Below are 13,213 nucleotides of genomic sequence, written 5' to 3' on the forward strand. Positions count from 1 at the left end.
AAGAAGCATTGATTCAGCTTCAATGACTGTCTTTTTCTTCAAGAACTTGATCAAATGACTCAGTCCCTCCTTTTTCTTTAGTTTTCCTGCATAAAAAGATTTCAAGCAACAAGATTTGGTCCCTTACCAATTTGGGTCCTTTTGGCTTTTCTTTGCAATTAGAAACTTCACATCCTTTAGGAATCCACTTCATAAAATCTTTTGGAACTGAAAATTTCCTTATTTTGCAGAACCTAACAGAGTGGCCTTTCTTCATGTAGTAAAAGCATGTAACAACCGGTTGTTTCGTCTTAACAATCGGTTGTTTTTCTGGCTTTCTTGAAAAACTTTTTGAAAACTTATCTTGTTTGTTATGTGGATTAAAGCCTAAACCAACCCTTCCAAAAACACAGTTTTGAGATGCCAAGACATTCTCAAAGTTAGATTTTCCTTTCAAAAGCTTATCCACAGTACTTACAAGATAGTGCACTTTCTTTTCAAGGTTTTCATAATTTTCACAAATAAGAGTATCACACTTGCAAGAAGAGTTTTTGAAATGTATTTCTAATTTTTCAAAATCACTTTTTGCTTTTTCCAGATCTTCTTCAAGTGATTTATCTCTCTTTTCAAGCCAACTGTTAAGATCTTTCAATCGATTGTTTGAAAGAGTCAATTTATTAGCTTCATCATGTGTTTCTTGAAAAGCTTCAAGTAATTCACTGTAATTTTGTTCATTTAAGGAAGCACATGAACTTACCTCACTTGAGCTGCAAGATTCATCATCATTTTCAGCAACCAAGCAGATGTTTGCTTTCTCATCTTCACTTGATGAAGAACTTGATGATGATATCTCATTATCATCCCAAGCTATGTAGGCCCTTTTTGTCTTGCCTTTCTTTTCCTTATAACTGGGTTTTTTCTCCTTGCTTTTGTTTGGACAATATGCCTTTATATGACCTTGCTCACCACAACCAAAACAAGTATAGTTATTGGAATTAAAATCATTGGATTTCTTGTTTCCATACCTATCTTTGTTGTTGTCTTTGTTGCGATTTCTCTTTAGGAATTTGCTGAACTTTCTTGACAGCAAGCTAAGGTTTTCCTCATCACTTTCATCACTGGAATCTTGTTTCCCTTTGTGCTTGGATGCTTTTAAGGCCATGCTCCTTGTGTGCTTATCTTCACTCTCTTGAACATTGAGTCTATTCATCTCTAACTCATGTTCCCTAAGCTTTCCAAACAAAGAAGCAACACTTAATGATGTTAAATCTTTAGATTCAGAAATAGCAATTACCTTTGGTTGCCATGCTCTATCAAGACATTTCAAGATCTTGATGTTCAGCTCTTCTTTATCAAAGGTCTTGTCAAGACTCATAAGGTGATTGATGATGTGCGTGAATCTTTTCTGCACCTCAACAATTGTTTCTCCTTTAAGCATTCTAAACATCTCATACTCTTGGATTAGAGCATGCTTTCTAGCTCTTTTTACCTCATTTGTTCCTTCATGAGAGACTTCCAAGGTGTCCCACATTTCTTTTGATGATTTGCATTGCGAGACCCTGAAAAACTCATCAGAATTTAAAGCAGAGGTTATAATATTTTTGGCAATGCAATCGAATTTGGTCTTTTTGCTTTCTGCATCAGTCCATTGAGACCATGGCTTCTCAATAACAGATCCATCTTTTTCAAACTTTGGGACAAAAGGACCATTTTCAATTGCATCCCAAATTCCTTTGTCAAGTGATTTCATAAATATTTTCATTCTTACTTTCCAAAATTGGTAGTTCAAAGCACAAAACAGAGGTGGTCTGTTAATTGAAGTACCTTCCCCAAAAGGTAGTCTATCAGCCATTAAAAAGGTTTTTAGGATCAACTTGAATAACTTTCAAGAACCAAGCTCTTGATGCCAATTTTTAGAATGAATGGCTTTAAACTAGGGGGGGTGAATTGTTTAAAGAAGATTTTCGCAAACTTTTAAAAGAAGAATGAATTTATCTCACGAAACAATTGATAAGAAATTCAGTTTACCAAAAACAGCAAACAAAACAGCAGAACCAGAAAAACAATCGGTTGTTTCACAGAAACAATCGGTTGTTTATACCAGGAAACAACAAACAAAACTGAAATTAAAGAGTTAAGGATAGAGAGATTGCACACAGATGTTTATACTGGTTCACTCCAAACCCAGAGCTACATCCAGTCTTCTCAGAAACCCTGAGGAAATCCACTAAGAAATCATAACTTGATCACTTACACAACAACCAAGAGAATGACCTTGAACACCTCAAGACACACACTCTTCTTGGCCAACACACCAACACCAAGATTGTTGATCTTGATCCCCTCAAGAACACATAGCCAATCTCAGCAAACACAGAAACGAAAGTTGTTTCACAAAGTACAAGGATTAAACTTGTTACAGAAGATAATCCTATTCCACAACTTTCATCAATCACAAACTTTCAGCAATCTCAGCTCTTTGAAAAACTCAAAAACTCTTAGCAAAAACTTGTCAAAGATTGATTCTCAAATCTGTTTTTCTGAGTTTATTCAAAGATGTAGTTTGTTATCAAATCTCAACAAACTTTTAAATTGCATTAAAAGATTGGTCAAAGCATTTAATGACTGGAGCGTAATCAGTTAAATCATTTAAAGCTCAGTCAAAGATAAAACAGTTTTTCTGTTATGGTCCCAAAACAAACAATCAGTTGTTTCTTCGAATCAATCGGTTGTTTTGGTTCTTAACAGTTCAACCATTTTAAAAATAGTTTTCAATCTTTTGCTCAAAATTTCTAAGTATAAACAATCAGTTGTTTCGACAAAACAATCGGTTGTTTTAACTTAGTTTGAAAACATTTTACTTTCACAAAGGTTGAGATGCTTATGCTTTAGATTCGATCAAGGGGTGGATTACAATACTCAAACTACCCAGAACTATACTAAACCAGCACAACAACACCAAGCACATCCAAGGCTTCAACATCCTTCAAAGGGTTTGGATTCTTCAAAGCTTGAACACCACTTGGTTCAACAATAACCACTTTTAATATGAATATTGGAAAATATTATGGACCCATTCAATTCATCAAGCATATGAAGTCTAGGAATCATATGTATGTATTTGGTGATATTGTTCATGGCTCTACTGTCACAACACATTCTCCACATGTCGTCTTTCTTAGGCATTAATAAAACAGGTACAACACAAAGACTTAGGCTCTTTTGGACCCATCCCTTCTTTAACAATTCCTGAAGTTGGGATTCTATCTCCTTAGTCTCTTTAGGATTAGTCCTATATGTTAGTCTATTTGGTAGACTAGCTCCAGACACTAAATAAATTTGATGTTATATGCCCCTAAAAAGTGGAAGTCCAATTCGTCCTTCCTTAGGGAACACATCATCAAATTTTTTTATAAGACTTTTAAGCTTAGGAGGTAGAACATTGGGTTCTGAAAGTGTGGTAATGCATGTAAGTGCTCCTTTACAAAGAAGGAGGCGTGAAGGTTGTTTAGACAAAAAAAAAAAAATTAACTTCATTTTTCTCCAAATGACCTTGTGGAAGGAACACTCTTTTCCCACACACTACAAGATTATATCCTGTATGTAACTTTTGACACCATAATTTGCATTGAATGGGATTTGAAACTAGATTCTTTCAGTGATCAAAGAAAATTTAACCACTACACCAAACAAATTCTTTAGTATTATTGTGATTTTTATTATACTTATTATTAATAATAATATTAACAATATTAATAATATTAAAAATATTAATAATATATATGAATATAATATTAATAATATGAATATAATATTAATAATATTAATAATATGAATATAATATTAATATATGAATATAATATTAATATATGAATATAATATTAATAATATGAATATGGACTTGGGTTCGAGTCTTGCCTGCTGCAATTTGCTTCCAATATTAATTATGGACTTGGGTTTGATTCCTATTGAGTGTAGATTGCTTCCAATATTAATAATAATTAAAAAAGATAAAAATAATAATGAAAAAATTTAAAATAATTTTTTTGCATTACATACGGATAAATTCGTATGTAATTACATACGGATTTTGGCTGTATGTAATTCCAATTTTTCGCCTTAGCATTGTCCCTAAGGACTATCTTTTGATTTTTGAGATTTTTTTTTTTTATTTTCTCTTTTTATTTTCATTTGTACTTGGTCCTCTACCACTTGTGAAGGTGTTAAAGGATAAAATACAAACTTTTTCCTTTATGGGTAAAAATAATCTCGTTAGTAAGGCCATTATGAGTGGTTTTCTTATCCAATTGCCATGGCCTTCCCAATAAAATATGACAGGCTTCTATGGTACTACATCACATAAAACATTGTCTTTGTAATTCCTTAAAAAAAGACTGACTTTTACCTGTTTATCTACAGTTAAGTCCATGTCTTCATTCAACCATTATAACTTATAGGGTTTAGGGTGGGGTATAACTTGTAGAGCAAGCTTTTCAACCAACTTAATGCTACAAGAATTGCAGTAAGAGCCAATATCCACAATGAGAGAACAAGTATTTTCTAAAATTTTAAATCTTGTATGAAAGATGTTCTCTCATTGTGTTTCTTGCTCCACACTAGGTTGATTGTTGAGAGTTCATCTAATCATCAATAGTTCCCCCTCACAAGGATATGCCCCCTCACTCTTTTCTTTATCCTCTTCACGAGACTCGTTCTCTTGGTTGCTATACTCATCTTTTCCCCTTAGGATCATGATTCTCCTATTGGAACATTGGGATGATATATGGCTTCTACCAAGACATTTAAAACATTGAATATCTCTAGTGCTTGTGTGTGAGGTTTGCATACCTTTCCCTCTCTAGACTCTTGAGAGTTTCTAACTTAGATTTATCTTTAGAAAAAGATCTCATCCTTTTCTTTCTTATACTTATTCCTGGGATAAGAGCTAGAATAAGAATTTTCCTTGCGACTTGACCCTTTTCTCAAGTTTTGTTGCTCGACTTTTATGCAAAGTTGGATCAAGTCATTCAAGTCCATGTAGGGAAAAAGTTCTATTGTGTCTTTTATCTCTACACCGAGTCTAGTTAGAAACCTAAAGATGGTGGTGGTTTCTTCCTTCCTAGTAAATGCTCTCATCATGTAAAACTTCATTTTCTGCCTATACTCATCTACACTCATATTCTTTTGTTGGAGTCTTTGGAGCTTGTTCATCAACTCCCTATTTTAATATGAATATGATGGCGTCTCAAGGCAGATCATTCCAATAGGTAATGAGAGGGTCCTTATGTAGACGCCTCTCTCTCTCAAGGACAGTCCACTAATACATAATATTGGATTGAAACTTTGATTGACACTTTAATGTTGCCAGGGGTACCTTTCTTTCCTCACTCACATGATGGCAAGCAAAGAGTTGTTCTACTTTCATCTCCCAATCTAAATATACCTTACCATAGAAAAAAGGTAGGTCAACCCTAGTCTTAGTTGGTTAGCTTTCTCTTCTAGTTCTCCTAGGTGTAGGTTGATAATAATCATTGATTCTAAGACTCTTTTCCTCAACACGAGAGTCATTAGACCTAGAACTAGAACATGAGAGTCATTAGACCTAGAACTAGATGGGTGAGACTTTTTTTTATTTTCTTATGTATTCATCTCTTTCCTTAACAAGTTTGAACTCTTCCTCAAGAATAACAATATGAGAGTCTCTTTCTTTCTTTTCTTCAATGATTTGATTTTTATGTTGTAATTATTTTAGTGTAAGTGATTGAATGTCTCTAGACATTTTTTTAAAAAGAGATTTTGTTGAGTTCAAACCACTTTCACTAAGATTGGAAGTATGTTTAAACATGTTAAAGTTTGTGTTAGAAGTAATTCCCAAAGAGAAAATTAGGCTTAGTGAAATAGGTAGTTTTCCAGGAAATGGAGGTGGATCACTAAGATCACTTAAGTACCAAACCTTTCCTAGCTAGAGACTATCCCACAACACTTCACAAAATTTGTTCTAAGAAAATTACTAAGAGCACAATCAAAGATGAAAACACCTAACAAAATATGAAAAGCAATAAAACAATTGAAATAGCTAACCAAAAAGCTTTAAACTAGACGGTTTCCTAGGTGAGGCTTCTTGGCACCTTGGACCTTGAAAACACATTGATGAAAACCATCCAACCTCAAAACATTTGGCTAAGAAAATTGGAAGCAGAAAATGGAGCTCAAAAGACTCTCATCTCAGGGAGAATTAATTGTTGTCTGCACCTCCATTTTTTATTTATTTTTATAAACATTGTATAGAGTGGTGTAGGGTTTATTTCAGGCTTGTATTTGGGCCATTTTCTTGGGCCAATTAGAGTAGGGTGTAAATAGAAAAAGAAAGAGTCTCAAGAACACAATTAATTTGAACCGATTGAAATTAGCACAAGCATCATGAAATGATCAATAAAATGGAATTGAAACAACAAGACAATAAAAAACACCATATGAACAACACGAAATTAAAGAGAAGAAAATTAGGAGAAAAAGATACTTAGCTCTTGAGGAACCAAAGCTATGGGTACCAAATCATAGCCTCCTCTCATATGATTTGAATTTTTCTTGAAATTTGAAGGAGATTGGCGGAAGCTGAATGGAAGTAGTATGTCAAGGATGGCTCCATTGGAGCTATGGATTCCTTGGAGTTGCCATGATAAGTATGGAGAGTGATTGGTTCGACCATATCACTTGGAGAGATAAAGAAGGACTAGAGAGGTTTAGACAAGGAAGTGTTTAGGCTTGCAAATTGGCATTATAACACTCATATATTTGATCTGTTAAAACATGAGCCAAGCACCCCAATTTATAAGTTTAAGGGCCAACCATTACAAACAAAAAGGGTGGAAAATTCAAATGCAAATTGGTTTGAAAATATGTGCCTAAATGAAGACAAAAGGCAAGCATGATCAAGTGTGCACCATGTGACCTAATTAGGTCTAATGGTCAGCTTAGGGTTTAATATGGGCTGCAATTAAGCCTAAATATACCTTAGGTAGGTTTTTAGAACTTTAATCGTAAACCTAACCCAAATTTACTTAAAAATACAAGTAAATTTTCTACTATACTTTTAAGCAGGAAAATTAAAATCCTACTCTAGAAATTTACACTAGGTTGTGACATTTTTGAAAATCTATAAGAGAGTGTCTCTACCAACATTAGCAGAGTCTCAATCTTCTTGTATCCTCCTTGCCATGGCTCTAGTGGTTGATTCTGAGCTAAGGTCTCTGCCATCAAATCCCACATAAAAATCATCAAAGACCTAGAAATGAACCTTTCTTAGAGAATAAAGGGTTAACCTTCCTCCCTTTCATGGAAAAATTGATATATATGGATTTTTAGTTTGGAAGATAAAATTGGAACAAATTTTTAAAAGCCACCACGTAGAAGAAAATAGAAAAGTATCCCTAGCAACACCGAGCTTTCAAGGACAAGCCATATATTGGTCGACTTCTTTATTGAAAGACCTTTTTGTTTATATTCGATACTAGAATGAGTTAAAAATTGGTATGAGGAGACACCATGTTGCCTTTTACTATGAGAGGAATTTGATGTATCAACTCCAAAAGGTTAGACAGAGAAATCTATCTGTAGAGGAATATAGGCAGAAAATGGAACTTCTTATGTTGAGGTCCAATGTCAAGGAAAATCCCAACGTTATGATTGCTAGATTTCAAAGTGGCCTTAACCTTGAAATTTGAGATAGGGTTGAACTCATACCTTTTGAGAATTTAGATGAGTTGGTTCATATATGAGTTAGGGTAGAACAACAACTTAAAAGAAAGTTTATCTTTCAAAAAAACTACCCTGACACATCATTTTATAGGAGAAAGCCTAGGAGGGAGGGTTACCCCTATAAATATAGGTATGATGAGTCAAAGGGAAAATATATCACTAATAACTCTATATCCTCACCTAGTGAGGATGAAGTCTTGGAGTCCAACAAGGAAATTCAACCCTGTGAGGGAGAATTGTTGTTGGTAAGAAGGCTTCTTTGAAACTAAGCAATTGAATTAAAGCGGTCACAACAATAATATTTTTTCACACGTAAAATATTTCCAAATATTTGCTCAATGGTAGTGGATAGTGGATCTTGTTGTAACTATTATAGTTCTAGATTGATGGAAAAGTTAGCCTTAACTACTGAACCCCATCTAAAACCTTATAAACTTGAATGAATTAATAATGATAGTGGAATAATAGTGAAGGAACAAGTAAATGTACCTATTTCCACATGAACTTTTTTTAAAAAAAAAAGTTTTGTGTAACATTATACCTATGAAAGTTGGGCACATTATACTTGGAAGACCATGGAAATATGATCATAAAATCAAACATGATGGCTACACCAACAACATATGTTTCAATCTCTAAGGCAAAAAAATAGCTTTATTTCCTCTCCACAACAAGTGAGAGAGGATGAAATAAAAATGAAAGAAAAATTGAAACAAAAGGAAAATGAAAAGTAAAAAAAAAAAAAGAGTTTAGAGTTAAAAGATTCCAATAAAATATACATACTTTTGCACTCTTATGAAGAAGGTAATAATTTATCTTTACAGGAAAAAAAACACTTTGTAAAGAAGTTGCATGATTTAGGCAATAAACCTTACAAAGTAAATAAAAATATTTTCAAATAAGGTTCAAGTTTTTCACATTAAAAATTTTATAAATGTAAAGGACCATGTTTTAACATTCCCCATAAAAACATTTGCATTCTGATAATGTTTACTGTATTTTAAAGATGGATACATGATCCTGGTGGAGAAAGAAAATAATCTTTGAGGAAATGGTCCATGCCAAGTCGTGATGACTACAATGATAAATTGGATCTGAGGACAAATCCTTTTCCAAATGGAGAGTCTGATGGAGGGCTTGCACCAACTAAGAAGGGCCACTTGTCAATCTCTAATTTGAAAGGATTTGCTCCGATGGGAGAAAACATTGCCGTCATGGGAATGAAGAGGATTCTCTCCAATTAGAGGACACTTGTCAAGTTAGGAGTGGAGAGTGTTTAGGTTAAACTTTTATGAATTTTGGCACCTCTTAGCACTATAAATGCAAGTGCTAGCTTTCTTGTAAATTAACTTAAAATTTACTAAAGAAATGTTGCTCAAGTTTGTGCACAAATTATCTTTGCTCGCCTAGTTTTGTGTCTAGGTTAGAATTACTTAGGAGTTGACATCACCTCTTATAAATCTCTATATTCACCAACCAAATTCATCTTCTCCATTCAATTTTCTTCATCCATTTAACCCACACAATGCACCCATCAATCGTAACTTATACAAATTATAAGGAGTTACATGGATTAAACATATGATTACATCACAGTTATTTACAAAAAATGTAATAAAAAGATCATAGGGTTTTTAACTAATAGAGGTGGTACGTCCTATGACTAAAACAAGATAAGGTGTACTCTTTTAGGTTTCTAAAGCACACTTCAATGTTTAATCAACAAGCTAGATTTAAAAGTCTTTTACTTAAGTGTTCATAGGATCATGTTAGGTTGTAAGCAACCATTTTTTTTTCTTTTTTAAAGGTATATTATATTTTTAGAGAGCTTGGAAAGATAGTTGTGCAAATCATTTTCTAGAGTTTGAGAAGTTATTCGTTTTCCAGCTGCATCTATCCCCGTAGACATTGAGGGTTGTATTAAATGCCTTTCAAGTAATATTTGATGCAAACTTCTCTTTGAAGAAACATTTTGATATACAATATAACTTATCAGTTCTTGGTCACATAAATTTTATCTCACCTTGAGTAAAAGTTAGAATTGTATGAGGCAGATGGTCTATATATAGGTGACAAATTTTCCTATCATATGGGTTGTTCGCATTTAACAACTTTAACACACCTTTCAAGAGACTTTGATATTAACATTTCTTGTGAGATTCTCTTGGTGGTCAGACAAGAGAACATTGTTTGCAAAACATAGTATAAACATATATAAGTTAAAATTGCACTATGAAATGTTACATTTTAGAAAAATAGGTCGAGTTCAAGAGAGTGGTGAATTGAATTATTAAAGTTTTTCGTAACTTTTTAAGAATTAGAATGATTTTTTTTAGAATTAATTAATTGAAGCAAGCATAATATAAACTTTTAATAGATTGAAATTCCAGTTACAAGAAGAATAAGATTAGTTCATATTCAAAAATAAAGAGAGAAAGAGTGAGAAGATTACACAATAATTTGTGTATTAGTTCACTCTTAAACAAGAGATACATCCAATTGCTCAATTAAACAAGTCAAACTCACACAAAATTAAGTGTTTTCAATTACAAAATACACTAAGAACACCACTCTTGAATCCTACAAAAGTGTTTTCTACCCCTCTGACATTATGTTCCAGAACCGCAATTGAAAACCCTATCTAGTCAAGGTTAAACACCACAAATGAAAAGTATACAACAAAAGAATATTACTTGAATCACATCAAGATTAAACTAGAATAGAAAAAACTCAAGTGAAATCCTATTGACCAAAACAAATTATCTGAATAACACTTAAAGAAAACTTCAAGAAAACACCTTCTTTTTGACTTAGAAGAATAACTTTCTAAGATGTGAAGGTATTTTAAAATCTCAAACTTTGTTGAAAAAAATCTCAGAATGAGAGTTATATTAAATTTATCCTATCAGTTTTAATAGATTAATAGTGTGTTTTAATTCGTTGATTTCACATATTAGTGAAAAGAATTGATTAAACCATTATTTCAATATGTTAAAATAAGAGAAAATTTTAATTTACTAATAACATATTAAAAGATTATTCCAAAACTATTTATAGTTTTAAATAATGTACATTGATTAAATCAACAACATAATTTATTAAAATATCCACTACACTTTTAGGACTTTAGATAAAAGTATTTTAATTGATTAAACTATATTTTAATTAATTTAAATTATATTTTAACAAAAATAAGTTCCAATAAGATTTAAATCCATTAAGCAAAAATAAAGATTAAACTAATCAGAAAAAGGAAAGTCATACAAATTGATCCTGCCTGTTGACCAAGACGCAAGAGCCTTGCCTCGTCAAATCTGGATCGACTTTGCGCCGTGTTAGCTTTCGTCCTTCGCTTTGATTCACCTCAAGAACCTGCAAAAAGACAGAACGGCACTGCTGCGGCCGATCACGCTCCGACGCCCAAGTCAACGACTGAACCACCAAATACTAAGAGAAAACTTAAGAGCTTTCTGGAACCGTGCAAAATTCTCTCTCAGCGTACTCAAGTTCTCACCAGCGTAAAAGAAATATTCTAAAACGCGCGTACCTCAGAAGTTCGTTAGGATCTCTTATATACCTGTGCACTTTCTCTCTCCTGACAGTTACACATCTGGACACGTGGCTCGCATCCAGCTGTACACGTGTCACCATCTGGAGCATCCTTGACTCGGGCGTCACCTCTTACTCTTCAGGCTTTCAGCTAAGTTATTTATGCAGGAAACAACTCAGCGCGTAACTGCCTTGGAGCGTGATCTCTTCTGCGTGGCGAGTACGGGTGCCTTCATACACACCTTCCCTGTGGTCTCGCCGGCCACCTTCATGATCTACTTTACTTGCCTCATCGTGCATGCTCGGGTAAGCTGTTCCTCGACCTCAACCTCTGGCTAGCTAGGGAATGACTATCTGACGATTTCATCCTCTGCTTCTAAAGCCTGGAACAAGCTTCCCTGATCCTTCGGCGATGTCCTTCTTTCTACGGCAAGTGCATTGCGTTTGTCAAAAGTAATAATTATCCCTAAGGATGGATATCGATCCCACAAGGAACAATGAATTATCAAGTACAACAATCGCTAAATATAGAACATAACAATAAAAAGAGTGTTGAATTGAGTGTGTTGGCAATGATCAATAAGAAAACAAACAAAGAATTAGTTGCTTCAAGTTGGAAAAATAGGGATTAGGTTTCATCTCTCTCACTCTCATGTATTTTGATTAGCATGTCAATATTAAGTTCTTTGATTGAAATTGATGTCCGTAGAAAATTCATTTATATCGATCTCTCGCATATAAAATCCTTAAGAATGTTCCCTAAAGAAATCTTGTAAAAAGTTCCCAAAAACAATAGAAAAACAAGAGGAATGACAACTTAATAAGACTAATTTTATAACTGCTTAAACTAACTCATTTGCTTTGTTTGATGACTCACAGAGATGGACATTTGATCCTGGAGGACGAGTCTAGTTTTCAAAACAGGAATAAGGTTGTTGTTCGAGATCAAACCTGTAGATCCGAGGACAGATCCTCTCAAGAAGGAGGGGATGATGGAAACCATCCAGCCACATACATCCACATAATGATGATGAAGAAGAAACATTGGATTTGAGGACAAATCCTTTTCAAGAGGGAGGGGATGATGGAAGAGGCCCAAGCCCAATCCCAATTACAAGTTCAAGCTTCAGCTTAAGCCCAACAAATAGAAGATCTGGGCCAATTAAGCATCATTGGATGTCTTTTTTTGTAATTACTTTTGAGTATTTTTAGTAGAACATAAAGGGAGGTGTAGATATAGATATAAGAGGTGCAAATGTATAAAGCTAAGTCACACCTTCCATGTGACATAAAAAGAAGGTGTAGGTGTAGATTTAGGAGGTGCCAAAAAAAGAAACCAAGTTACACTTCCCTTGTGACTAGGAATTGGCTCCAAATTCAAATGCTTCTCATTTGAATTTCCCTCCACTTTCTTTTGAATTTCCATCCTTCTAAACACTATAAATAAGAGGGCTTGACTCATGTATTTACAAGATTAATATACTTAGTGAATTGCTGCCAAATTTGAGCCAATTTCACTTCTTGCCCAAAACCTCTTAGGTTAGGCTATTGATCTTCAATTCTCACCTTACCAAAGAGAGATGGCCTCACCACTCTCATCCCCTACCTAGCATGCACCTTCAAGGTCACCACACCTCTTAGGAGGACCTTGTTCGCTTACAATCCATAGAGCTTCCGCTGATCATCAACAAATTTTACAAATCATGAAGGACTTTCTCCATTAGGAGTGGTGTGTGTTCTTGAGGGGTTCAAGATCATCACTCTTGGTGTGTGTAGCTTGTAATATAGGGTTGATTACATAGTGAATTCTCAGTGGTTTTTTGAGGACTGGATGTAGCTCAGGTGTTAAGTGAACCAATATAAACATCTTGTGTGAATCTCTCTATCCTTACACTCTTTAAATTGCTTTAACTTTATTTTTATAAAG

This window comes from Phaseolus vulgaris, chromosome 8 (assembly GCF_000499845.2).
Source record: "Phaseolus vulgaris cultivar G19833 chromosome 8, P. vulgaris v2.0, whole genome shotgun sequence".
In the NCBI taxonomy this organism is placed as follows: Eukaryota; Viridiplantae; Streptophyta; class Magnoliopsida; order Fabales; family Fabaceae; genus Phaseolus; species Phaseolus vulgaris.